The sequence below is a fragment of the Canis aureus genome, chromosome 10, assembly GCF_053574225.1.
Source record: "Canis aureus isolate CA01 chromosome 10, VMU_Caureus_v.1.0, whole genome shotgun sequence".
Lineage (NCBI taxonomy): Eukaryota > Metazoa > Chordata > Mammalia > Carnivora > Canidae > Canis > Canis aureus.
Genome location: NC_135620.1, coordinates 16,203,049 through 16,227,434, shown reverse-complemented (window position 1 = coordinate 16,227,434; position 24,386 = coordinate 16,203,049). Strand labels below are relative to the sequence as shown.

General features: G+C 38.9%; 2 long non-coding RNA genes across 2 annotated transcripts in view; one reads left to right on the top strand and one right to left on the bottom strand.

Moving 5' to 3' along the window:
* The window catches only part of LOC144321592 (uncharacterized), a 38,235-nt gene extending 20,703 nt beyond the window's left edge, over positions 1–17,532 (bottom strand). The window contains exons 1-2 of the long non-coding RNA XR_013387191.1: positions 16,642–17,532; positions 8,778–9,007 (exon numbers count right to left, since the gene is read on the bottom strand). This is a non-coding gene — a long non-coding RNA (uncharacterized LOC144321592). The remainder of the gene's footprint in view (positions 1–8,777; positions 9,008–16,641) is intronic.
* The window catches only part of LOC144321591 (uncharacterized), a 259,240-nt gene that overhangs the window by 156,825 nt on the left and 78,029 nt on the right, over positions 1–24,386 (top strand). The window contains exons 4-5 of the long non-coding RNA XR_013387190.1: positions 13,726–13,817; positions 16,694–16,776. This is a non-coding gene — a long non-coding RNA (uncharacterized LOC144321591). The remainder of the gene's footprint in view (positions 1–13,725; positions 13,818–16,693; positions 16,777–24,386) is intronic.

Genomic DNA, 24,386 nt, shown 5'->3' with positions numbered 1-24,386 from the left:
CAGACACTTAACTGAGCCACCCAGGCGCCCTGGCAATGCATTTTTAAGTGCTGAGAAACACTGCTCTACTCTACAGATTTGTAAATAAACTTCTTCCCTTTTGGCAGTGTGCATTGTTTAGTTGAACTAAGATTGAGCATTTATCCTACACCCAGTATAAGCCACTATTCTGAACATTCTCACCAGTTGACACAAAGAGCTTATAATTGCTGAATTAAATGAGAGTTCAATTTTTTTATCTTGCAAAATAAAGCTCTATACCCATTATATAGCTCAACTTTTCTCCCTTCCCCCCTTTCCTTGACAACCACCATTCTACTTCCTGGTTCTAAGACTGAATACTTTGGATACCTTATATAAGTAGGATGATTTAGTATTTACCTTTTTGTGACTTCCTTGTTTCACTGGGTAAATGTCCCCCAAAGTTCATTTGTGTTATAAAATACGACAGGATTTCCTTTTTATTTAAGGCTGAATAATAGTCCACTGTGTGCACATACACATTGTCTTGAACCATTCATCTCTCGATGCATGTTTAGGTGGCTTCCACATCTTAGTTACTGTGAATAATGTTAAAGACAACATATATGCAAATTTCCCTTCAAGATCCTGTTTTCAGTTCTTTTGAATATAGACCTAGAAGTGTGATTGCTTGATCATTTGGAAAGCCTATTTTTTATTTTTTCGAGGAAACCTCCACACAGTTCGTCATAGCAGCTCTATCAATTTACATTCCCATCAACAGTACACAGGATTCCAATTTCTTGACATCTTTGCCAACACTTGTTATTTTCTATGTTTTCCTAGTGGCCACCTTAATGAATACAATTTGGTATCATATTGTGGTTTTGATTCACATTTCCTTATTGATTAGTGATGTTAAACATTGTTGTCAGGGCACCTGGGTGGCTCAGTCAGTTAAGCATCTGACTCTTGATTTCAGCTCAGGTCATCATCTCAGAGTCATGGGACTGACTCTTATATCAGGCTCTGCATTCAGCACGGAGTCTGTTTGGGATTCTCTCCCCCTCTTTTTCTGCCCCTCCCCCCACTCAGTCTCTAAATAAATACATTAATTAATAAAATCTAAAAAAAGCCTGTAGACTATTTCTATCTCTTCTTTAGAAAAATGTCTATTCAAGTCCTTATCCCAATTTTTCATGGAATTATTAGGGGGCTTTTTGTTTTGTTTTGCTTTTTTGTTTGTTTGCTGTTGAGTTATAGGAGTTCCTTATGTATTTTGGACATTAACCCTTTATCAGATATATGGTTAGCAAAGATGTTCTCCCCTTCTGTAGGTTGCCTTTTCACATATTTTATTCTGTCCTTTGCTATACAGAAGCTTTTAGTTTGAAGCAGCCCTACTTGCTTTTGTTACCTGTGCTTTTGGTGCCATATCCATGAGATCATTGCCAAGACCAGCATCATGAAGGCTTTCCCCTGTATTTTCTTCTAGAGGTTTTATAGTTTCAGGTCTTCTACTTAAGTCTTTAATTCTTTTAAGTTAATTTTTTGTGTATGGTATAAGATAAGTGTACAGTTTTAGTCTTTTGCATGAGGATATACAGTTTCCCCAATACAATTTGTTGAAAAGACTATCCTTTCTTCATGTATTCTTGGCACCCTTGTCAAAAGCCAGTTGACTATGTATGGGTCTACTTCTGAGCTTTCTATTCTGTTCCATTGGTGTATGTGACTTTATGCCAGTGCCATATTGTTTTGATTACTGCAGCTTTGTAATATATTTTAAATCAGGAAGTGTGATGCCTCCAGCTTTATTGTTCTTTCTCAATTATTTGTTGTCTTTTGTGGTTCAATATGAATTGTAAAATTGTTATCTCTCTTTCTGTTTTTTAAATGCTGCCAGGATTTTGGTAGACATTACACTGAATCTGTTGATTGCTTTGGGTAATATGTGCATATATAACCATATGGAGTCCTCTAATCCATGAACATGGGTATCTTTACATTTGTATCTTTTCTAATTTCTTTAAATAATGTTTCATAGTTTTTAGTATACAAGTCTTTCACACTCCATAGTTATGTTTATCCCCAAGTATTTAATTCTTTCTGGTGCACTGTAAATGGGATTGTTTTCCTCCTTTCCTTTTCAAATAGTTAATTGTTAGTGTACAGAAATATGACTAAAGTCTGTATGCTGATATTATATTCTGCAGCTTTACTGGATCTGTTTATTAGTTTGATCAGTTTTGTGATAGAGTCTTTAGGGTTTTCTATGTATAAGGTCATATCATCTGTTAACAGGAACACTTTTTCTTGTCTAATTTCAATACCTTTTATTTCTTTTTTCTTAACTCCCTGCTCTGGCTGGGACTTTGAGTACTATATTGAACAGAAGTGGTTAATGTAGGCATTCTTACTTGTTTCTGATCTTGGAGAAAAAGTTTTCAGTTTTTCACTATTAAGAATATTAACTGTAGTTTTTTTTATATTCATTTGGTCTTTACTATTTTGAAGTACTTTCCTTCTATTCCTAGTTTGTGGAGAGTTTTTAACATGAAATGGTATTGAATTTTGTCAAATGTTTTTACTGTATCTGTTGAGATGATCATGTGATTTTTAGACTCAATTCTATGAATGTAGTATATCACATTGATTTTTGTATGTTGAACTATCCTTACATCCCTGGGATGAATCCCACTTGCTCATGGCATATGATTCTTTTTATGTGCTGTGGAAGTCAGTTTTTTAGTACTTTATGAGGATTTTTACATCTATATTCAGCATTATTATTGGCCTTTGTTTTCTTTTCTTGTGATATCCTTACTGGCTTTGGTATCAGGCTAATGCTGGCCTCATGAAATGAGTTTGAAAGTGTTTCCTCTTATTCAATTTTTGGAAAGAGTTTGAGGAGAATTGATGCTACTAATCTTTCATTAAGTATTTGGTAAAATTTACTAGCAGAGCCATGTAATCTGGCTTTTCCTTGTTAGGAGATGTTTTATTATAGCTTCAGTCTTCACACTGGCTATACATCTGTTCAGATTTGCCATTTCGTCATGACTTAGTTTTGGCAGGTTGTATGTTACCAAGAATTTGTTTATTTCTTCTATATTGTTGACATATAATTGTTTATAGTTATCTAATATGAGCTTTTTTTTATCTCTGTGGCATTAGTTGTAAATTCTCTTCTTTCATATCTGATTTTATTGATTTGGGCCTTTTCTGTTTTTTCCGTAGTTAGTTGAGCTAAGGGTTTGCCAACTTATTAATCTTTTTAAAAATCTCACTCTTAATTTTATTGATTTTTTATGGTTTTCTGGGTTTTATTTAATTTATTTCTGCTCCAATCTTTGTTATTTTGTTTCTTCTGCTAATTCGGGGCATAGTTTGTCCTCCTCTTTCTAGTTCTTTGAGGCAGAAACATAGGTTACTGATTTGAGGTCTTTCTTCATTTTTAATGTAGGCATTTATTGCTATGAACTTACAATTAGTACTGCTTTTGCTGTATATAATATAATTCAGTATATTGTGTTTTCATTCTTATTTCTCTCAAGATATTTTTCTAATACCCCTTGTGATTTCTTCCTTAATTTATTGGTTATTCAAGAGAGTGGCATTAAATTTCCAGTTCATTTTTTAATGACGCTGTTAAAGCCAATTATTATAAACATGCTTTAAGAAAAACACAGAAACAAGGATTCTGATATTCTCCGAGTAATAATGGAATTCTCCGAGTAATAATGGAAATTCACACCTCTTCTGTACAAGTGAATTTTTTATACCTAGCTTCAGGAATTTCTGATAAGAACCATAAATCTGACACTAAAAGGCTTTCATTCTGATTCTTAACACCCTTAATACTTGTGGTATATCTAAGACAAACATTCTTAGCTTCATCTTTCTCTGTCCAGTTCCAACTGCTTTCATAGTTCAGAGCCTTGTCTCATCATGAACCCTGAGTCACCAGTTTCTTATCCTGCCCAAATTCTTTGCTGACCATTACTAATTGAAGACCTAGGGTCTCTGGCTACAGCATGATTTTTAAGAGCTAGAGTTAAATTCAAGCTTATGGATCTCATGGTTTTCTGTTTCTATATTAAAGAAGATGAGACATATAATTTCTTATGTCCACAGTCTAAAAGTAGAATAAGATAAATTGTATTATCTGCCCTTAAGTAGTATTCTTTCATAGACTGAATATATATAGTAAATAATACCCAATTTTAGTAGTCAGATAAAATTCTGAGTGATCCATAGAAAGAAGCAAAATTTTTCTTTACACCTAACTGTAATGTATGTAGAAAACTAAATATTGTAATCATTTCTGCCACAATTTATCAGTATCTCACTACAAATGTAATCAGAATTATGACAAATTCCACATACATACTTTTGTATATGTGTAAGGAGTTTGGGAAGCTAATTCTAAATTGTTATGGAAAGAGTCATGACTACTGAAGAAACTGATAAAAATAAATAAAAAAAACAACCAAGATGAAAGGCCCTTAACTTACCAGATATTGTGACTTATAGAATACTTTTTAAGAAAGGATGGTATTGGAGCAAGCACAGACAAATAACCAAAGGAACAAAATAGACAGCCCAGAACAGAAATATATTTAGGAGTGAAACCTTCTACCTCCATACTGAGCCTAGACAGTGAGAACTAAAATCACACCTATTGACATTATTAACACGACTGTGCTATTCCATTGTCTTCATAGCATTTCTTCACTCTTTCTTACCCAAGTGAGTGGTTCGGTAGTTTATTACAAGAATTTTCCCAATGACCAAACAATTCTTAGAAGGAAAGTATCAATAGTTTACACTCTAAGATTCTTTGAAACTATTGCCTCAAAATCCTCCTCCTGCTTTTTCCTCCAACTCTTAACTATCATTATTCTGACCCAATCCCAACCACATCTCAGTGAAAGAGTGGCCTTACACAAAATTTTCAATTCTTGATAACTTCTAATAAGACAATATACAAGAATATCTTTATGATCTTGGGACAAGAAAGTGTTTTTTAATACAAGATACAATAAACCCAAAATACAGGAAATAAAATTGATTAACCTCATTAAATTTAGAATTCTAGTTTATCAACACTCATTATAAAAAAAAGTGAAAAGATAAACCACAAATTATAAGAGGAAGCTAGCAATACATATAATACATAAAGAATTAGAATCATAAGCACAGAAAGAATTCCTACTCATTGACAAGATAAAAAAGCTAAAAAAAAAAAAAAATGCAAGCCCATAATTGGAGAGGGAAATAAGCATGCGAAAAGATGCTTAATCTCATTTATAATCAGAAGAATGCAAATTAAACCATACTAGGAAACCATTTTACACACAACTGATTACTAAAAATTTAAAGGTCAGATATTACCCAATGTTGGCAAGGATGCGGAACAGAAATTTTACACTATACCACTAGCCTTGTAACTATATAAAACTACTTTGGAAAATCAAATGGCATTATCTGACACATAACATACTTACTCTACTTCTTAGCAATTTTTAAAATATTTTTCTTACTTTTTTTTCCAAGCATTTTAGTTATTTACTTTGTAAGATTGCTTCAGAAAAACAGAAGGGGCAGTCATAGTCTTCTAAGACTTTAAATGGTCCAGTTCTCCATTTTAGCATCCATTCTCCTTCCACTCTAAAATGAGGCTAACATGTCAAGCAGGGCAAAGGAGAAGGAAGGGAAAATTGCTATTTCCGCACAAGTGTCTGTGTCCAAATTGGAAAGCACCTAGAGATTTCACTTCTCCTCTAGATCTTGTAGTCATGAATGGGACACTAGTTGGAGAAGTTAAACCTTGAAAGGAAGCAAGCAGTGATTCATCAGTGCCACAGTCTGCAGTAATTCCAGTAACAATACAATCTGTCTCTTTGACTCTGTCTGGGGAGGTAAATGTAGGCATGGTGTCTGTCAACAGTTAAGGTCTCCTTCTTTCAAGCTGTGGGAGAAAAATTCAAGACAGACTTTTCCCCTCTTCATACTTGAATGGGAATATTTTATTTCAGTAGAGCGAAGACTCACCAAAAAGGTGCTGTTTTTCTATCATTTCTGCCTCTGCTCTGAATTCCCACAGCTCGTTGAACCACTAATTAGACCCCTCTTGAAGTTAGGGAGACATTGCAGATTTCCATCCTTCTAAATTGTAGACCTTTTTAGGGAATCTTCATATCCTTTAACACAGTGCCTTGCTGGTAGTTTGCACTAAACTGATGTTCTTTGACTTGAATTCATTCAGCAAATGTTGTAGCTCCAAATGGCATATTTACATTGCAGTGACCAACTGCCACCTTCTTGCTAGTGAAGAACAGGTTGGTAGCAAAGGTGTTTGAGTTATGTTGGGTATCTACTTTTTTAAAGATTTTATTTATTTATTCATGAGAGACACAGAAAGAGAACTAGAGACATAGGTAGAGGGAGTAGCAGGCTCCCTGTGGGGAGCCTGATGCGAGACTTGATCCCAGGACCCCGAGATCATACCCTGAGCCAAAGGCAGACGTTCAACCACTGAGCCATCTAGGTGCCCCTGTTGTGTATCTCCTAATAAAGATTCTAATATCCTCAGATGAGTCTAAAGCAGTCCTTCTGAGAATTAATTTTATAAAATCTCACAATTTTCCCACCTTGAGCTCTGTCTCCCATCTGGTAAATGATACGTGAAGGGAAATTAAATGCCTGTTGTAAATAACTGCATGATATTTTAAAGAGAAAAAACACCTGGAAATGAAAACATAACTGCATCTCTTTAGAGATTCTGTGATTATTGATACTCTTTCTTCTAAATAGCATTCCTGCATTTCAAACTGAAGCAAGTCATGAGCTTGCTAAGGAAAATAGGGTACATGTCTGCCACTTTGAAATCAAATTAAGTAAATGGTGCCCTAATGGCCTAAAAGAATTAATGTACCTCCAACATGTGAGCTATTTCCTTCAGGGAAATAAGGTCCTTATTAATCTGGACAAAAGATTCATGAAAAAAAAAAAGGCAGGTATCAAGAGTGTGATCCCCATTTTGGGGACAGAGCAAGCAAGACAGAGGAAATTGAAATGACTGACCTTTGTCATAAAGGGAGATATGTCAGAGCTAATTATGTAGACCGTTTTGTCTTCCTATTTAAAATTTTCATACTTCAGCAATTAGAAATCACTTATACTCTCAGTGCTATATTAATTTGGATTTAGATTCTTGGATTTAGAGGCTGTCAGAGATTAAGCAGCCTTGGAAGCCAACCTCTTCATTTTTCAGATGAGGAAACTGATACTCAGAGATGTGATAAAGTTTGTCCAAAGTGTCTGTCTGTCTGTCTTTCACAAACACACACATACACACACACACACATCAAAGTCTGACACTAAGTCCAGTACTCTTTAGTGATACTGTATTTTGGATAAAAGGATTCTTTTTCTTTTAATTCTGGTTTATTTAATTTCTTTTCTATAGTGCACATGTATTATACTCATGTGAATTTTTTAAGTAAGTTGTAAAAGTTTTAAAATGTGTTTACCTCACACCACATTACTTCCAAAACTTCTTTTCTGATATTAACATGTATACCCAAATACATACATGAATATATATCCAGCCACTGAAGGATACACTCTCCTCGGGGTACCTATAATACCCAATGCATGCTTCATCATTGTGTTAAGCACCTTCGTAAAGATCTATTTACTTACCTGTCACCATTACTCTGTTAGTCCACTGAGGGTGGAAACTGGGTATTTTTTGTAAGATTTTATACCCCAAAATCTTAATAATAAGTAAATATTGTTGAAGCATTAGATGATTTATAATTTACCCATTCCATAATAACTTTTAATCATTGATCCATGACAATATATGAAGCTAATTGGTGTTTTAGGTTATTTAATAAACAGCAAACCTTGGATTTTCTGGAACAGGACCTCCTGAAAGAGTTAAACAGTAGTATCTCCTCCCTCTGTCTCAAAGGAAGAAGTATCCTATAGCTTGTCAAACCCAACTCCTCCATCTGGGTATAAAGTCTTATCACATCATCCAGGCATTGTTTTATTAATCACTCCTAGATCCTCAGTCTCTTCACTAATGTGACTGCCTAAAACAAACTTGAGGACTTTTACTTCACTGTATGGCCCCCCCAAAACTACTATTCAATTCTTCTTTCTCACCCTCACACCTCTAATGATCTATACTTCCTCTATTTATTGAGTATTCTTTTCCCTTTCTCCATTACGTATTTGAAATATAAAATGAATGAATGAGTGAATGAATGAATGAATGACTATGAGAACTTCAGCGGCTAAGCCTGTCTACTTGAGCTGCAGCCTCAATGGCCTCAACCTGTCTCAGTGTCCTGGACCCTTCCAGGTCTCCACACTTAACTCTCAATTCACATGAGTCTATAGTTTCTTATGTTCTTATGGAGACCTGTTCTTGCTCCTTGTCTCTGATCCTGCTTTTGAGTCCTATTTACTTGGGAAGGATTGAGAAGGAACGAGGGGGTAGTTCTAGCTGCTCTGGTAAAAAATAAGTCTTACATAACCCATCCTCCAGGTATGTAAACCAAAACACAGATCTCCCGTACAGCTTCTCTGAAAGGTTGGTCCTAGCATCACCACAAATGAGTTGGAAGTGAAACCCTGTCAAGTAAAAGAAGTTTAAAAAAGGAAGGGATCCTATTTAAGAGATCAGTTCTTTCATTTAGAATACTGGCATGTCATCTGACATAGAAAGCTCCCATTGTTCTTGTACCCCAGGTCTAACTACATTTTCCGAAGCTGTTCTGTGTTACCCTGGCACTTACAGAAAACAGATGTCCTGGGTGATGGCAGCCACTCCCATAAACCTCCTCCCATTTTCTCTTGAGTCTTTCTTCTTTCTTCCTTTTCAGTCTGTAGCCAAAACGCCCTCTGCTCTGGCTACATTAGCCCTTGTGAGATTTCAGATCATGGAGCTATCTAAAACATCTTATGAACTATCCTCCAGGATCTTCTGAATCCCAGTACAGCCCCTGGGATGGCCACAGCAGTTACCCTGTTGTGGAAATATAAACAGAAGCTACTGACTTTTTGCCAGGAAGAGTACACTATACTGAAGTACCAACTGAGGCACCCAACCAGCAGTGTCAGTTTGGTCAAAGTCCTTAACCTTAATGAACTTTAGTGTCTTTAGTAGAAGAACTAAATATTGGGTGTTATAATAAGTAGGGAAATTTTGACTGAAGTGACAACAAATTGCATATGCTTAAGAAATAGTTATTTTAATTTAGTGTATGATTTCCAATCCTATCTATATCATACCAGTGGTTTATCACAAGTGGAAATGTGCATATCCTCTGTGATTTCTGTCATGATATCTGACTACGGTAGTTAAAATGCCTTACATGTACATAACTTTGGAAAGCCATGTGTCAAATTTTCTTCCTTTTATCAGTTTTATTCATTGTATAAATTTTGTTCTATAAAAGATTCATTTATAAGTGTAAGGAATAATTACTATGTGCTATGATGTGCAAGGTATTATGTTAGCCACTGGAGATAGAGTTGTGAACGAGATAAACATTATCACTGTGTTCATGGAGTTTAGAGGCCTATGGAAAGGTTAACAAGCACAGGGTAAGCATCAGAGCCAAAGCAAAGTGCATATGAAAAGACCTGTGTGTCACAGAATTCTCCTCTGCCTAGTAACCCTGGCTCCCCTGATAGCATAAGAGGAGCAGCTGCAATCTTGAGCACGGTGGCGGGGGGGGGGGGGGGGGGGGGGGGGGGGGGGCTGCATATGGCAAAAAAGTGCTGAGCTGCCTTTGAGAGCCAAGAACATAGAAAAAGATTCTTATAGGTACTAGTACTTCTAATGCTGGCTTTCTTCTTCTATGATGATGGGATAGTAACTGGTGAAACCATGACTGTCCCACACTTAAAAGACTCTGTCAGGTCAGGAAAAGCTTGCTGTGCATCCTCATGCTTATGGAAATTACCTACTCCCTATTTCCATCAACCAGAGAATCTGGCCTGAGTACCAGAAGAATGTCATAAAATTCATGATTTTTCCATCTTCTCCCTATACCTAATGAACCCCAATTGATTTTCATGAAGCTAATTCTGTGTCAGCCCCTTTTTATGCCTTAGAGGTAGAGGAGTATTGGTGCTGTGCGGGGCAGCTCAAGGATTTGGACTTTAAACATTAAGACAAGCATAACTGCTCAACCTCACCTTCAAATTCTGTGGTGTGTTCTGAGAGGGAGCGTGGGAAGCTTGAGGAAGAAAGAAGCTAGAGTGTATGGCAAAAAAGGAAGAAGAAAGAAAGAAAGAGAAAGAAAGAAAAGAAAGAAAGAAGAAAGAAAGAAAGAAAGAAAGAAAGAAAGAAAGAAAGAGAGAGAGAAAGAGAGAAAGAAAGAGAGAAAGGGAAAGTAATCACATAGATGGGGTTCAGATTATGGGAGCCTTATGACCATGTTAAAAAAAAATTGAGTCTTATATAAAAGGCAAAGGGAAATGTACTGTCATTTTTTTAAAGGTTCAGGAAAGCAAATGAATTCAAAGTATAAAACAAATCTCAGAGTGATACAAACATTCTGCTGAAAAAAAGAAAACACCTCAATGTGATCATTTGATGGCTATGACTTCTCTTTGATCAGCAACTGAAGGAGACATGAGGAAACATTGGGTTCTTATCTTTACACTATTCACTGGGAGAGAAATAGCTTCATTGGGTCACCAAGTGGGAAACTTGGATTCAGCCTGGAAAGATCATGTGGTTTTTTTCCCGCTGGCGGGCAGGTGATTCAAGCAATTAGACAGAGGGACAGTATCACAGAACAAGTGTATCTGAATGAACATATACATATACATGGACATACATATGCAGTTGACATTGAAGAACAAGGCTTTGAACTGAGCAGGTCCACTTATACACTGATTTTTTAAAAATAAATACAGTACATTGCTATACATGTATTTTTTCTTCATTGTGATTTTCCTACTATTTTCTCTAGCTTACTTTATGGTAAGAATATTGTATATAATATAACATATAAACCCTGTTAGTTGACTGTTTATGTTGTCAGGAAGGCTTCTGTTCAGCAGTAGGCTATTGGTAGTTAAATTCTGAGGGAATCAAAAGTTGTATGTGGATTTTTGAACTGCATGGAGGGCTCATGCCCCTAACCCCCACATGGTTCAAGGGCCAGTTATATGTGTAATACAGACATAATATAATATAATACATGTATTGTAATATACATAAATACACACATATATTTCATACCATCTTACTGCCTTCTAAGGCAATTCTATCTCGGTAGACATTGGGGTTGAGAGGCATGTAGGGGAGGTGTCAGTGGCAAAAGACCCAGTGACTGGCTATTGAAGAGAAAAACACATGAGTTCATTAAACAAAAATTCACTGCATGACTTATTTTCCAGACAGCATTTTAAATCATGAAAGATATAGCAGGAAATAGAACACACAAAATTTCCCACCCTTGTGAAGCTTCTGAAGGAGGGAGGCAGATAATGGACCTAGAAGCAAGGAAATATATAGGACAAGTACAATGCTGCAAAATTAAGTAAGACTGAGAGAGAGAGAGAGAGAGAGAGAGAGAGAGCACTATGGCAAAGGAGCCCTCACAGATGAGATGGGGTTTGAGCAAAAAGCCTGAGGGAGGATGGTAGCCATGTAGACTTCCAAGGAAGAGACTCTGAGCAGTAGCAGCCATGCGGACCAGGCCCTGAAGCAGTCACGCGCTGGTGTGGAGGACATGGAGAGGTCAGAAAAGGAGCAGGGTGCTGGCTCATCTTCAGTAAGGAGTTTTATTAAACTGGTTTTTTTTTTCAAAGATTTTATTCATTTATTCATGAGAGACACAGAGAGAGGCAGAGACACAGGCAGAGGGAGAAGCAGGCTCCCTGCAGGGAACCTGATGCGGAACTTGATCCCAGGACCCCAGGATCACGCCCCAAGCCAAAGGCAGATGCTCAACCACTGAGCCACCCAGGTATGCCTAAATTATTTGTTATATGATGTGCAGTGTATGATCTCCATTTCCTTCTTCAGTAAAATCCTCTCAATGGGCTTTTGCCAGGGGGACAAATGTAGTAAATGAGTGAGTCCTCTTTTACTATTGGTCCTGAGCTGTAAATTCAGGCTGTGGTAAGAGAACCCAAAATACCTGGATTAAAATAAGACTGTGAGTAAAGGATAGCTATATTGAAGGAGAGGTTACATTTTAAAAATAGTTGCAGGCTTCAGGAGCACACAGTTGGCTCAAGGAAGTGAACTCATGAACCACACAGAGATCTCCAGTGATGGTAGGAGAATTCGCCTGATTAAACATCGTATCTTCGTGACTTTGAACAGAACACCATCCTGGGAGTTGCATTCTCTATTTTTCTGAATGTTGTAGGTACAAAGGGTGAGCCCATTCCTATAGACTTGCTACAGAAGAATCCTCCCACCCAAACTTCAGCCCCAGGGTTTGGTTGGAGAAGAGCTCCTCCCCATTCCCAGATCCAGGGGCAAACCCTGGGTGACTCAAGTGACATCATTACCTACTGCTGTTGGTCGCAATGGTCAGGGGTGGCACACAGCCTCAGCTAGTTGAATCAAAGTGACCCTCAAAACATTTGCTTCAGAATTCTGAATGCTTGTTGACTAGGGCTGCCATAATAAAGTACCATAGACTGGATGGTTTGAACAAAGGAAGTTCATTTTCTCAAAATTATGGAGTTTAGAAGTCTGAGGTCAAGGTGTTGGCAGGGCTGGTTTCTCTCAAGGCTGCTACTCTCCTTGGCTAAGGAGATGGACATCTTCTCCTATTGGGGTCTCCATATGGTCTTCCTTCCATGAGGTTCTGTCTCCTAATGTCGTCTTCTTATGAGGACACCAGTCCTATTGATTTGAGGCCCTCCCTAATGACTTCATTTTAACTGAATCACCTCTTTAAATAAGTTCCTATTTCCAAATACAGTTACATACTGAGCTAGTGGGAAATTGTGACTTCAGCATATCAATTTGAAGAGGACACAATTCAGCCCATAGAGTGGGACAAAGACTAATTTTCCTGGAAGCCAGCCTTAGAGGTTTTCTCTTTTCCTCAGAAAATAGTGGTATGGGGATGTGAGGTGTTCAAGGAAGCAGCAGTTCTGTGACTTAGAAGGACCATGGAAGGGCAAATGATTTTCTTGTGAAATGCTCTCAGAGTACTTTTTTCTTGATTCCTTACACCACAGAACAGTGTTAAGGAAGTTTCATCAAGGAAAGAGTCACAACGCTGCCAGAATAGCTGAGTTGAAGAGTCCAAGTTCAGAACTACTCTATCATGTTGTTCCCCAATCATGTCCTATTTCTCTGTTTCAAACATGAGAAAACTTCTAGATGGGAACAGCTTAGAAATAGAGATATGCTGTTGAAATTATGGTTTATTGACATTACATTATCATCATGTGAGAACTTTAACGTTAGAAACTACTGTCAAACATATGCAATGTGAAAACAGTTTCAGAGGACGAAACACTTTGAAGGATGAAACTCAAAAACTCAACACATTAAAATTAAGCAAGTACCTTAGTCACCCGACGGGGGCTATGTGGTCTCTCCGTTTGACTCTTATGTTGCAGAAGATTAAGTGGCAATGAAGCAGAGTTTTCTTGTCTTTAGTGGTAAAGCATGACGTTCCTTCCTCTCAGGGTACCGAGACATTTTATTTATTCACTTGTTGTGCTAACAAGCTTTTCTCTCTTCTTTCACTTCAGGTCAGAAACCTTTGCCCCAGTGCTGCCCCTGTTCCGGTTTAACTTTAGTCGGTGGCCAAGACTGTCACGTCCCTGTCTCACCCTAGTCAAAAGTAAGCATTATCCTTCCAGAAGCATCTTCCAAGAAGAAATTGTATACCACCCTGATGAACTCACACCAGTGGGTTTAGGGTATTTTTAAGCAGATAAGAGGACAGAGGGGGATAGGCATATTTTCTCTATGGTCCACAATGTGAACACTAGGCAGTCTTCATTCTTCAGATGAAAGAGCCAGCTATAGAGAAAAATGACAGATTACATCTGCCTCTTGGTACAATTGAATTACATGTTGGATCACAGATCTACCTGGCTTTTTACACAGTTGCATTAATGTGTGGGGTTGCTTGTTTGGTGCATTTCATTAAATATCTCTTGCAAAGTCAGCTATGGAAGAATTTCCACTAAAATTTAATTCAAAAGCAAAACAACTCATAAATGATTTTCAACCTTTATGGGTAATTCCCCTTAATGCTTTCCAGTAGAACAGGAAAGTGCATTTACCAAGAATATTTTATGCTTTGAAAGTATTGTCTATGGTCATATTAGTAAGAACCTTTAAATAAGCATTTAATGTTGAAGAACTAAGACAAAATATGTGTATATATATGTGTGTGTGTGTGTGTGTATAATATGTGTGTATATATACACATATAAAATATGTTTATATATATGATATATATATATCATGCCTCCCTACTGATAATGCAGTTTGCCACAGTTGATTTTTATGTGTCTTTTTAACTAGAGAGAGAAAGCAGCATTGTCTGATAGAAATGTGATATAAGCAACGTATGTCATTTGAAATTATGTATTTGCCATAGTTTTAACAAGTAGAAAGAAATGGTTAAGATTAATTTTAATATTATATATATTTAATGCATATGCAGTATACATTACATCAAAGTATTCTATTTTATTACATCCATATATTGCACTATATCCAAAATACTACTTTTAAATAATCTTATAAAAAATTATTATTTACATGCTTTCCATTCTTTCCTCAAACTAAATCATTAAATCTGGGGTATATTTCACACTTAGGTCACATCTCAATTCAGACTAAGCACTTGTCAAGTGCTCAATAGCCACATGTGTCTAATGGCTGCCATATTTGGCAATGAGAGTGTGGAAATATGTTTGTATATTCTCGGACTTACAAGGGTATTGTATGTTACCATTTATATAAGCCTTTGATCTTGATATGTTTATAAGGCCAGAACTTCTTTTGAGAGAAAGAAAGAGGGTGTGCATTATTTTTATCTCTCCAAATAATTGCGACTGATCATTCTGAAAAATCATATTCATAAGCTCATACTTTTTTTTGTAAAGAAAGAACTGCATGAAACTTGTCAAACACCAGCTCCCCAAATGTCAGCAATATAACCCTTGAGAAGATAAAGCTGAATTGCTTATTACAGTAATGGAGAATACCACCTTCCCTTTGACAGGATCTTGGAAAGGAAAGGCAAAATCAAAATTTATTGAGAGTGGAAAGTTTGTTCTAAAAAGGGTCTTCCAATGCGGGGACTTGATTAGAGGTGGTTAAGGATCATCATAAAGGTCTACAATTGGTGGGAAGAGTAATGGTTTTGGAGGCAAGGGAGTCAAAGAATCTGAGGGCAAAAAATATTTGTTGTTGCTTTTTCTTGAAAATTGATGGATATTTCATAAAGTTCTTGTAATGAATAATCTCATTAATTTACTTGGGCAAGACTCTCTTGGAAGAGTACAGCTATGCTAATGAAGATAAGTAATACTTAATATGTTAGTCATGTTAGTATAGACAGTAAACTGTGTGAGAGAGGAATAGGTAGTTTTGGTTCTCAGGGTGTGTGTGTATGTGTGTGTGCGTTCATCACAATACAGACAGATGTCCAGCAAAGAGGAGATCTCTCCTTTTTCACTTATCTGACAAATCCAAGAAACATTTACACACATAACTCTATCTTTGCATGGCCACTTCCATATAACCAAATACGGAAAATCAAGTAATTATAGGATAAATTGGTAAAATGTTTTAAAAACAGAAATCTCTTCTTGAACCCAAGTGATCTAGTTCAACTGCCCACGTGCTTGAGGTTGGCTTCCTTCACCATACATCAAATATTTAGATAGCTCCTCAGCTGTTCTAAGGAGCACTGTGATTTCTTAGCAGTGAGTAAGGCACAGAAAGTACCTACCCTCTGGAAGCTTATATTGTAGTCAGGAGAACGGGGTAGTTTTTAAAAGGAAACAAAAAAGGAAGCAACATAATGGGTTACTGGTCTAGGTGTGCTACATAAGAAGTAAAAAGGCACTTAGAACCCTGGGGCCCTGGGGGTAAAGAGGTCCCAGAGAGGACTCTTGTAAGGAGGTCACATTGATTTGTTGTCTCATAAAGGCAGAGCAGGAACCAGCATGAGAAGGGCAAGGATTGTAGTCATCTATGGCAGAGTGTTCTCAGCTTGGAGGAGCCAAGTGCAAATGTCCTGAGGCAGGAAAGGATTTAGGACTTTCAGGAAACAGAAAGAAGGCTGATGTAGCTAAAGTTTAGTAGGTAAGTTTAATAGGATTGATGCAAAATGAGTTTAGAGAAGTTTTGGCAATTGTCAGATAGTATTAGGCCTAGTACTCAGGGGTGCTTCTATCACACAAGTTCTGAGCTTCCTTTCATCTTTCCTCCTCCTGTCTTGAAATTCTTAACAGTTTTTTGACCAGTGAGCTCCTCTGTTCAAAAATTATTCACATGGAATGTCACAAACGATGTAGCTAGTCCTACTGGTAAACCCTAGTAAGGATTTCAATTCAATATTGCATGATATCGGGTAGTTTTTTTGCCCCCCTTCCCATATTCTGGAAACCTGGAAGTAATCAGTGCAAGGCTTATATACTTACTCTCTGTGGTCTCAAAGCCTCAAATTCCTTGTCTTGTTGCTCTGCTTTACAGGGTTTTCAGTCCAAATGGCACCCTAGAGTCCAAAATGACTGCCAGTGCTTGAGTTCTTAAACCTCTTCCCGGCCATGATCAAGGTCAGTCACTTACTGTACCATTTTCACCCACATCCCATTGACTACATCTAGAAAATGGCTGTCTCTAGCTGCAAGGCAGTCTGGGAAATGAAGTCTTTATTCCAGAAAGCCATATGCCCAACTAAAAACTAGGATTTCTTTTTCCATATGAAAAGAAGAAACAGATAGGGGACTATTGTCAGCACTGCTTTGCACTCTCACTTCTTCCTTGGGCCTGAAGTATTCATTCATTTACACGTGTATTCATTTATACACTTATTCACTCAACATTAATTCACTCAGAAATGTTAATGAGAATCTATTTGTGCCAGGCTGTATACTAGTGACTGAGGAAAAGAAAATGGTTAAGAGTTACCTTCGAAAATATAGTAGGAGGAGGGGGAAAGACCACAGATAATTACACTATAACATCACAAGTACCAGAATAAACTGTCTAGACAGATAAGGTCATGAATAAGCAACTGGAGGTGTGGATAAAGCTGCACAGAGATGAGTGACATGTACATTTGGTTTGACAAAGATAGACAGACAAAGAAGGGGAACGTATTTCTGAGTTACACCTTGTACTGTAAGAGGATGATTTTGAAATAATATGGGGGATTTTTGCAGCTCAGTTGTAGTGATTAGTGAGACTTGATAAATAAAACATGGCGCAGCCGATGGTTTGGTTAAACCACTTAGTGATCACTAGGGCCCCACACAATGCTTTTGGCTGTAGCCATCAGAACCCAGGTAAAAAGATGCTGATATAAATGGATTGGCTAGGTTGCAGTTCGGTTTGCCAGCAAACATAACCTGTAAAGCAAAGAAATAGAACAGCTGATGAGAGTCAGGCACTGCCTTTATACTCCATGCCTCTAGCCCCACACCCACCCAACTGAAAAACCCTGCCTCTGCCCTCAACCCCTGGTCCCCTCGGCCAGAGGAGACCCTACAAACCAGCAGCTTCCCAAACGGCCCTGGGTTTGCAGGAGAACCTCTTGTCCCAAACACCCCCCTCCACTTTGGGAAACAATACTCCCATATCTAGTAATGGCTTGCTCCTCTCTTCCCAGAAAAAAAATTAAAAAATAAATAAATAAAGCAAAATCTTGGAGAACAGCGTCAAGCTTCAGAGAACACACAAAGGGATTCCTCAATTGGGAAAATCTGGTTATATTCAGACTTCTCAGACTTTTACAATTCATTCTCTGGAGCTACAGTCATACCCCCACTCTAAGGATGGCTGTTACTGTCACAGCGGTGACCCTCCTGCGCCACTATTTTCTTCTGGGGGAAAAAAAAAGGAGCTCTGTGATAAATCACATCTGCAAGATGTGTTTCATATGTCAAGCACACATTGCTTCTAAATCAAATGCTGATACATGACTTATTCCGTCAAAAGTAAGCAGAATGCTATAATTTATAATCATCTTGAAGCACACTGCAGAGAAAATGAAAGCAGACCATTAAATTTTAATGCCTTTTCGGCTCTCGGAGAAGAGGGTTTCTGGCCACGTTTGAAGCAGGGTAATGTTTCCAACAGCATCGTGCACGCCCCCTCCACCCCCCACCCCAAAAAAAACAGTTTGTTTGCCAACATTGGTGGAAACTAATTGAAAAAATGATTTAGCTGTCACAAGCTGCCACCGGTCAGGAAGTTCTCCCGCGACACGAGGGGAGGCAGAGGTGCCCAGCCCCGTTTCGCTCTCGGACAAGTGTGTGTGGTTGTGCGAGCCAGCTCCCCGCAGCAGGGCTGGGAGCAGATATTCATCGGGGTGTCATCTCCGCTTAGGCTCTTGTCCTGCACACCTATTCATCTGTGCTAAGTGAACAGCAGCATCGGCTCAAATTAAGCTGGCTTGAAAACAGCCACTGTTAATAATTTCTGCTGTGACTCAACTTAGCTTTGGCTAACAGGTGAAGATGTTTCATAACGGAGGCAATTACAGCTCCGAGAGCTCCTTCCCGCTGCCTGTTTAATCAGAGGAATGGACCGTCAGCTCCGGCGCGAAGGGCCGCGCAGCCACCGCGGGCTGCACTCATCCGTTATCTGCTAGATTGAACAAGCTGCCTGCCGGGGACAGATGCTTAGTGCAGTGATTAGAATATAAAGCAATTGCAAAGGCTGAGGGGATGGGAGTCGGTCTCCGTTATCTCAACTTACTACAGGCTTTCCTGGTCAGATAACAAGTCTTCCAAACCAGTCTTTGTAGACGAGAAATCATATGTATATCAATGCATGAAGACTCATGCATATTCATTCATCTGTGCCCTGTGTGAATTTTCCATTTAGACAGAGGAACTAAAAAAAAAAAAAAAAAAAAAAAAAAGGTTAGAGGGGGAGGGTCTTCAATTCTCTGCAAATTTAGTGCCTTGTACAAGCGATTTTTCGTGACAAGATAGGGACGCTAAGTGTTAAACCAGTACAATAAAAATGCTTGCCAGATTTTTATTACTTTCTGAGGTTGAAAAGTCCATTTTTTTTTACTAATTTCCAAACAGCTTTCATATTTAAGTTTAAAAAAAAGAAAAAAGAAAGATAAGCGAAAACTTATTCAAAATATACGATCCTGGGATCCCTGGGTGGCGCAGCGGTTTGGCGCCTGCCTTTGGCCCAGGGCGCGATCCTGGAGACCCGGGATCGAATCCCACATCGGGCTCCCGGTGCATAGAGCCTGCTTCTCCCTCTGCCTGTGTCTCTGCCTCTCTTTCTCTCTGTGACTATCATAAATAAATAAAAATTAAAAAAAAAAAATATACGATCCTCTATTTTGGCTTCTGTTACCAGGGAAGAAAATTGAGATTATGTGTATGTTTTGTTACTTTCTTACATTATAGAGATCGCATAGTTACAAATAGAGGAAAATCTATTATTCTGGCGCAAAGTAGTTTTTCACATCAACTCTGAATAACTTTAAATTATGGCAAAAGCATAGCTGTATACTTCCTAATTGTGGGGATTTTCAAATAGTTCGTTTCCAGCCCAACATTTTTCGTCTTCTGCTAAAAGAAAATCAAGGAGTCTAAATTGAATTTTTATTCATTACAATTTCCTGAAATGTAGTTCTTAATGGTTTCTGATGTGCCTAAAGGCATGAATCTTAAACTACTTCCCCCCACCCCCAACCACAGAACTAGGGATATGAGAAAGACCCATTTGGTTACTGGTATTAAATTTCCACTGTATACATTAATCTGCTCTCAGAGTATTTTCCCTCAGTATATTTTGCATCAAGGGCCTATAATAAAGTCCTTGGTAGGTTATGTTTAACGAGCAATTGATTACAGAGCTGTATATCCCCAAACTGAACATATTTTCTACAAACAGCAAAATAGTTAGGAGGGTTGGGGGTGGGGAGGAGGGAGGTTAGACACATGCTTCCTTTTATTTAAAAAATCTTTTAGGAGCTTGGGAATGGTTCTGATTTCATAATGCCAAGGTTATACTGAGAGGAATCCATTTCCATCTAGGTTTTGTAATGGAGATTGTAGTCTTCATCAATTATTAGTAGGCTTTGAGGCAGTGTGTGTGCGTGCATGTGTGCCTGCATGTGAGTATGCACGCATGCATGGGCACACACACGTTTAAGTTTTGGGAACAGGAGTAAACACCCCCCTGAAAAAAAAAAAAAAGAATAAAAGAGCTTGTATTGCTAACTATAGGATTCAAAGCTGTATTGAAGCTACCCGCCTGACAAGATAGTGGCTTGTGCTTTTTAAGAGATAGTTCTTTATTCCCTCATTCGTTAGATCCATCCATCTAGCCTCATCTTGGAATATTCTCGGCCAGAATCCTCTGCCCACTGAGTATTCCCCCGACAATTACTGTTGCTCCTTACCCTTGGAGCTTTGAAAGCCTGTGTAACATTAGCCTATCTAGCCCAGTGAAAATGTCTTTCCAGATTAGTGTAATGTTAATACTGCTGGCTCCCTGCTTTTGACCTGAAGTGGAATATATTGCACTGCTGGAGCAGATGGGATCAGAGTTTCATTGGACTGCAGAGATTGGCTGGCTGTCTGCCAAAAATGCAGTGCTCAGGCTCAGAAAAGCAGGCTTGAATCTATTCTCTGCTCTCAGAGAGAGAAAACAAAAGTGTCACATAAGTTTGTGTGGAATCAAAATACATTTGTTAAGATCGTTCATCTGCAGATGTTTACCCGGCATTGGAAAAGTAATTGAATCTTCGGGTGTAAAATGGAGACATCTTTATTCAGTTTTGCTGCAAGACATGAGACAAAAGCCAGAGCAAAGAATAAAACAAGAAATTATCTGAACTCCATTTAACCTTCTAGTTGAATGCTGATCTCACCATAAGAATACAAATGTGTACATGTGGAGTGTTTAAAGTCTGTCTCCTTTTTTATGAGTGCAAATAGATCTTAGTCTGAAATAATAAACCAAATTCATAAATAATTTTTTTAAAAAGCTGAGTTAGATACCCATGTGAAACAATTATCCAGATAATTCCAAACTGGGATCTAAAATTCTAGAGGCAGGGTTGGGGAGTGTGTGTGTGGGGGGGGGGGGGGGGGCAGTATATGTGTCCTAAATTATCCATACTATCTCTTATTGACTGCAGCATTCAAACAAATGCTCAAGACCCTTGCTGGTTTTGTGTACACAGAGAGCCTGGAATCATTCCCATACCTACTCCAAAATAGATATTCCTGTTGACGGTTTCCTTCACCTGGAACACTGGGAACACTGGTTAAACACTTCAGTAACTGCAGCTAGGATCTGTGGTTGTCAGATTTAGCAAATTAAAATACAGGACGCCCATTTAAATTTAAATTTCTGATACACGCCTTATGATGTTTTAGTAGAAGTGTAGCCCAGATATTGCATGAACCGTGGAATATGCAATAGTTGTATAATACTTACGTCAAACATTTATTCACTGTTCATTTGAAGTTTAACTGGGCATCTTGCATGTGATCTGACAACCCCAAGATGTGCTCTTTATTGTGACTTTCCGAATATGCAAAGTTCCCGTGCTACACACACACACACACACACTCCCAACTTCCAGGATTGAGCACACTTTTTTAAAAAAAAAAAATGTATCCATTGGGTTATTTCTAAGTTTATTTTAATCATATTTTCCTCCCAAGTACAGCCTTTCCACAGCAGTAAAACATATGCTGTTTGCTGCCTAAGTAGATGGGTAATGTAAGCTGTGATGTGGAGAGGATTCTTCTCTTATCCGTTCTCTCTGAGGGTGTAGTTACAGAAACATATATATGTGCTTTTATCTGCGATAAGAGCTACCATCTGCTAGCTGCAATGTGCACAGCTTACCGTCTGAAGTGCTTATACATATTATGAAAACACACAGCTTTTGTGTATGTTGAGAATCCATATAGACAGTGTTCTAATAAACCAGGATATTAGGTCTTCAGATATGTCAAGTGGACGCAGAAGAGAACCACCCTATGGACCAGAGCGGTTAGAGATGGCCCATTGCCGGGGCCTATTGCTGCCAGTAGCGTTATTGTGACCTTTCCATAGCGCCTTATTTGCAACCTCTCCCCCGCAAGAGAATTATTTTAAATAAATGGAACCTCTTGGATGAGAAAAGGGCTTTGCCTCCGTCAAAGAGTAGAAGCTTTCATGCCGGGGACACCCAATCCCTGAACTGTGTGGTGCCTCGATGTGAGCCACGGGAGAGCCGGAGACAGCGAGACAGGACGTATAAATTTGAGTTACTTTGACCTTTAATCCAGGAGAGCACGAAGAGAAATGCGCTAGGAAGGTCGGTCTGTAGCTGTCTGGAGGCTGATAAGCTGTAATAAAGGTGCACTCCGTTGCAATTCATCTAAAGCTTCCATTGCTATCATGCTCCTTTTTCGATTTTTGTTACCTCGAGTACTTATCTAAATCCCTTTCAGTGCCAGCTTGAATGCACTTTGTGTTCTCTCCAGCTGTGACTAGGGCTGCCTGCGTGCGTCAGTGTGCTGCGGCGCACACTCGGCCCGTTGTTTGACAAGAACCAATGCCAACACCTAATTAAGGATAAGCCACAGAGCTCTCGGCTTTATCTTTGTCAACTGCTCCGTTCCTAGCTTTCTGCCTAGTTGAGTTTTTAATGACAGGAGCAACAGTTCGGTGCAGCATTCCTCAAGCCATCTCAGCGGCTGACCGCGCCCCGGGGGTGTGGCCCGCGCGGGACCCCGGGCTGCTCTGCCTGGGCCGCCTGCCCGCAGCAGGCCACCGGCCGGGCGCCGCGCACATACAGGGGTCCCTCCAAAGAGGATTCACGGTTTCCCAAGCGCCTCATTTCTAAAGAAAACCCCACCTGGGTCAATCCCGTGTTACAGCGCATTAAAGTTCTAAGTCAGTTTTTGCAAATATAAGGGTTCCGCAGGCCCTACAACGCTGGCAAAATTGGAGGGAGCGGGGCGCCTGCGGGGCTCAACAGTTGAGCATCTGCCTTTGGCTCGGGGCGTCATCCTGGCCTGATCGAGTCTCCCGTTGGGCTCCCCCAGGGGAGCCTGCTTCTCCCTCTGCCTGTGTCTCTCATAAATAAATAAATAAATAAATAAATAAATAAATAAATAAATAAATAAATAAAATATTTTTTAAAATAGATTAGGCTGTGTGATACTGACTTTCAGACAGCCAGGTAGCTCTATTTATTATTTCTTTTTTTTTTAAGATTTATTTATGATAGAGAGGGGCAGAGAGAGAAGCAGGCTCCATGCACCAGGAGCCCGACGTGGGACTCGATCCCGGGTCTCCAGGATCGCGCCCTGGGCCAGAGGCAGGCGCTAAACCGCTGAGCCACCCAGGGATCCCCCAGGTAGCTGTATTTATAACGGTGACTGCCGCGTTTCGATTTATCAATGCATATCCATACAGGTGTGTCTATGAAGAGAAAGACAGCACCTTGTGTCATGCTTTAGTTTCTGCGCTTTTGTATGAAACTCACACAAGTGCAGTCCTCTTCCTAGAAGGTAGCTTTTGTTGTTAGTTTTAAATCTGTCCGTTTGCATTTCTCTTTGTTCTGAGACTACTAATTGAAGCTTCATGTTTTAAATGATTGATCAAGGTAGGGGCACCTGGGTGGCTCTATCTGTTTAGCATCACCTGCCTTGGGCTCAGGTCATGATCTCAGGGTCCTACGACCAAGCCCCACCGTGGGCTCTGCTCAGCGAGGAGTCTGCTTCTCCCTCTCCTTTTGTCCCTCCCCCAATTTGTGCTTCCTCTCAAACTCGCTCTCTATCAAATAAATGAAATCGTTTTTAAAAATATTTTATTTATTCATTAGAGACACAGAGAGGCAGAGGGAGAAGCAAGCTCCCTACAGGCAGCTGGATACAGGACTGGATCCCAGGACCCTGGGATCACCGCCTGAGTGGAAGGAAGACACTCAACCACTGAGCCACCCAGGTGCCCCTAAATAATTTTTTTTAAATGATTAGGGTAATGTCATGGAACATCAAGCTGTCCCAAGACAATAAGACTTGCTAAAAGATCATTGAAGTTTAAAAGTACCCAAAATGCTGAGTTAACTATATCACTGTTGGTATGATTTTTGAGAATGTTAAGGGCACCTACCTTGGGTGGGGAAGAAATGGATTATTTGCCCCAGTTTCTGCTGCTCCTTCATTTCAATTTTATGTTAGTT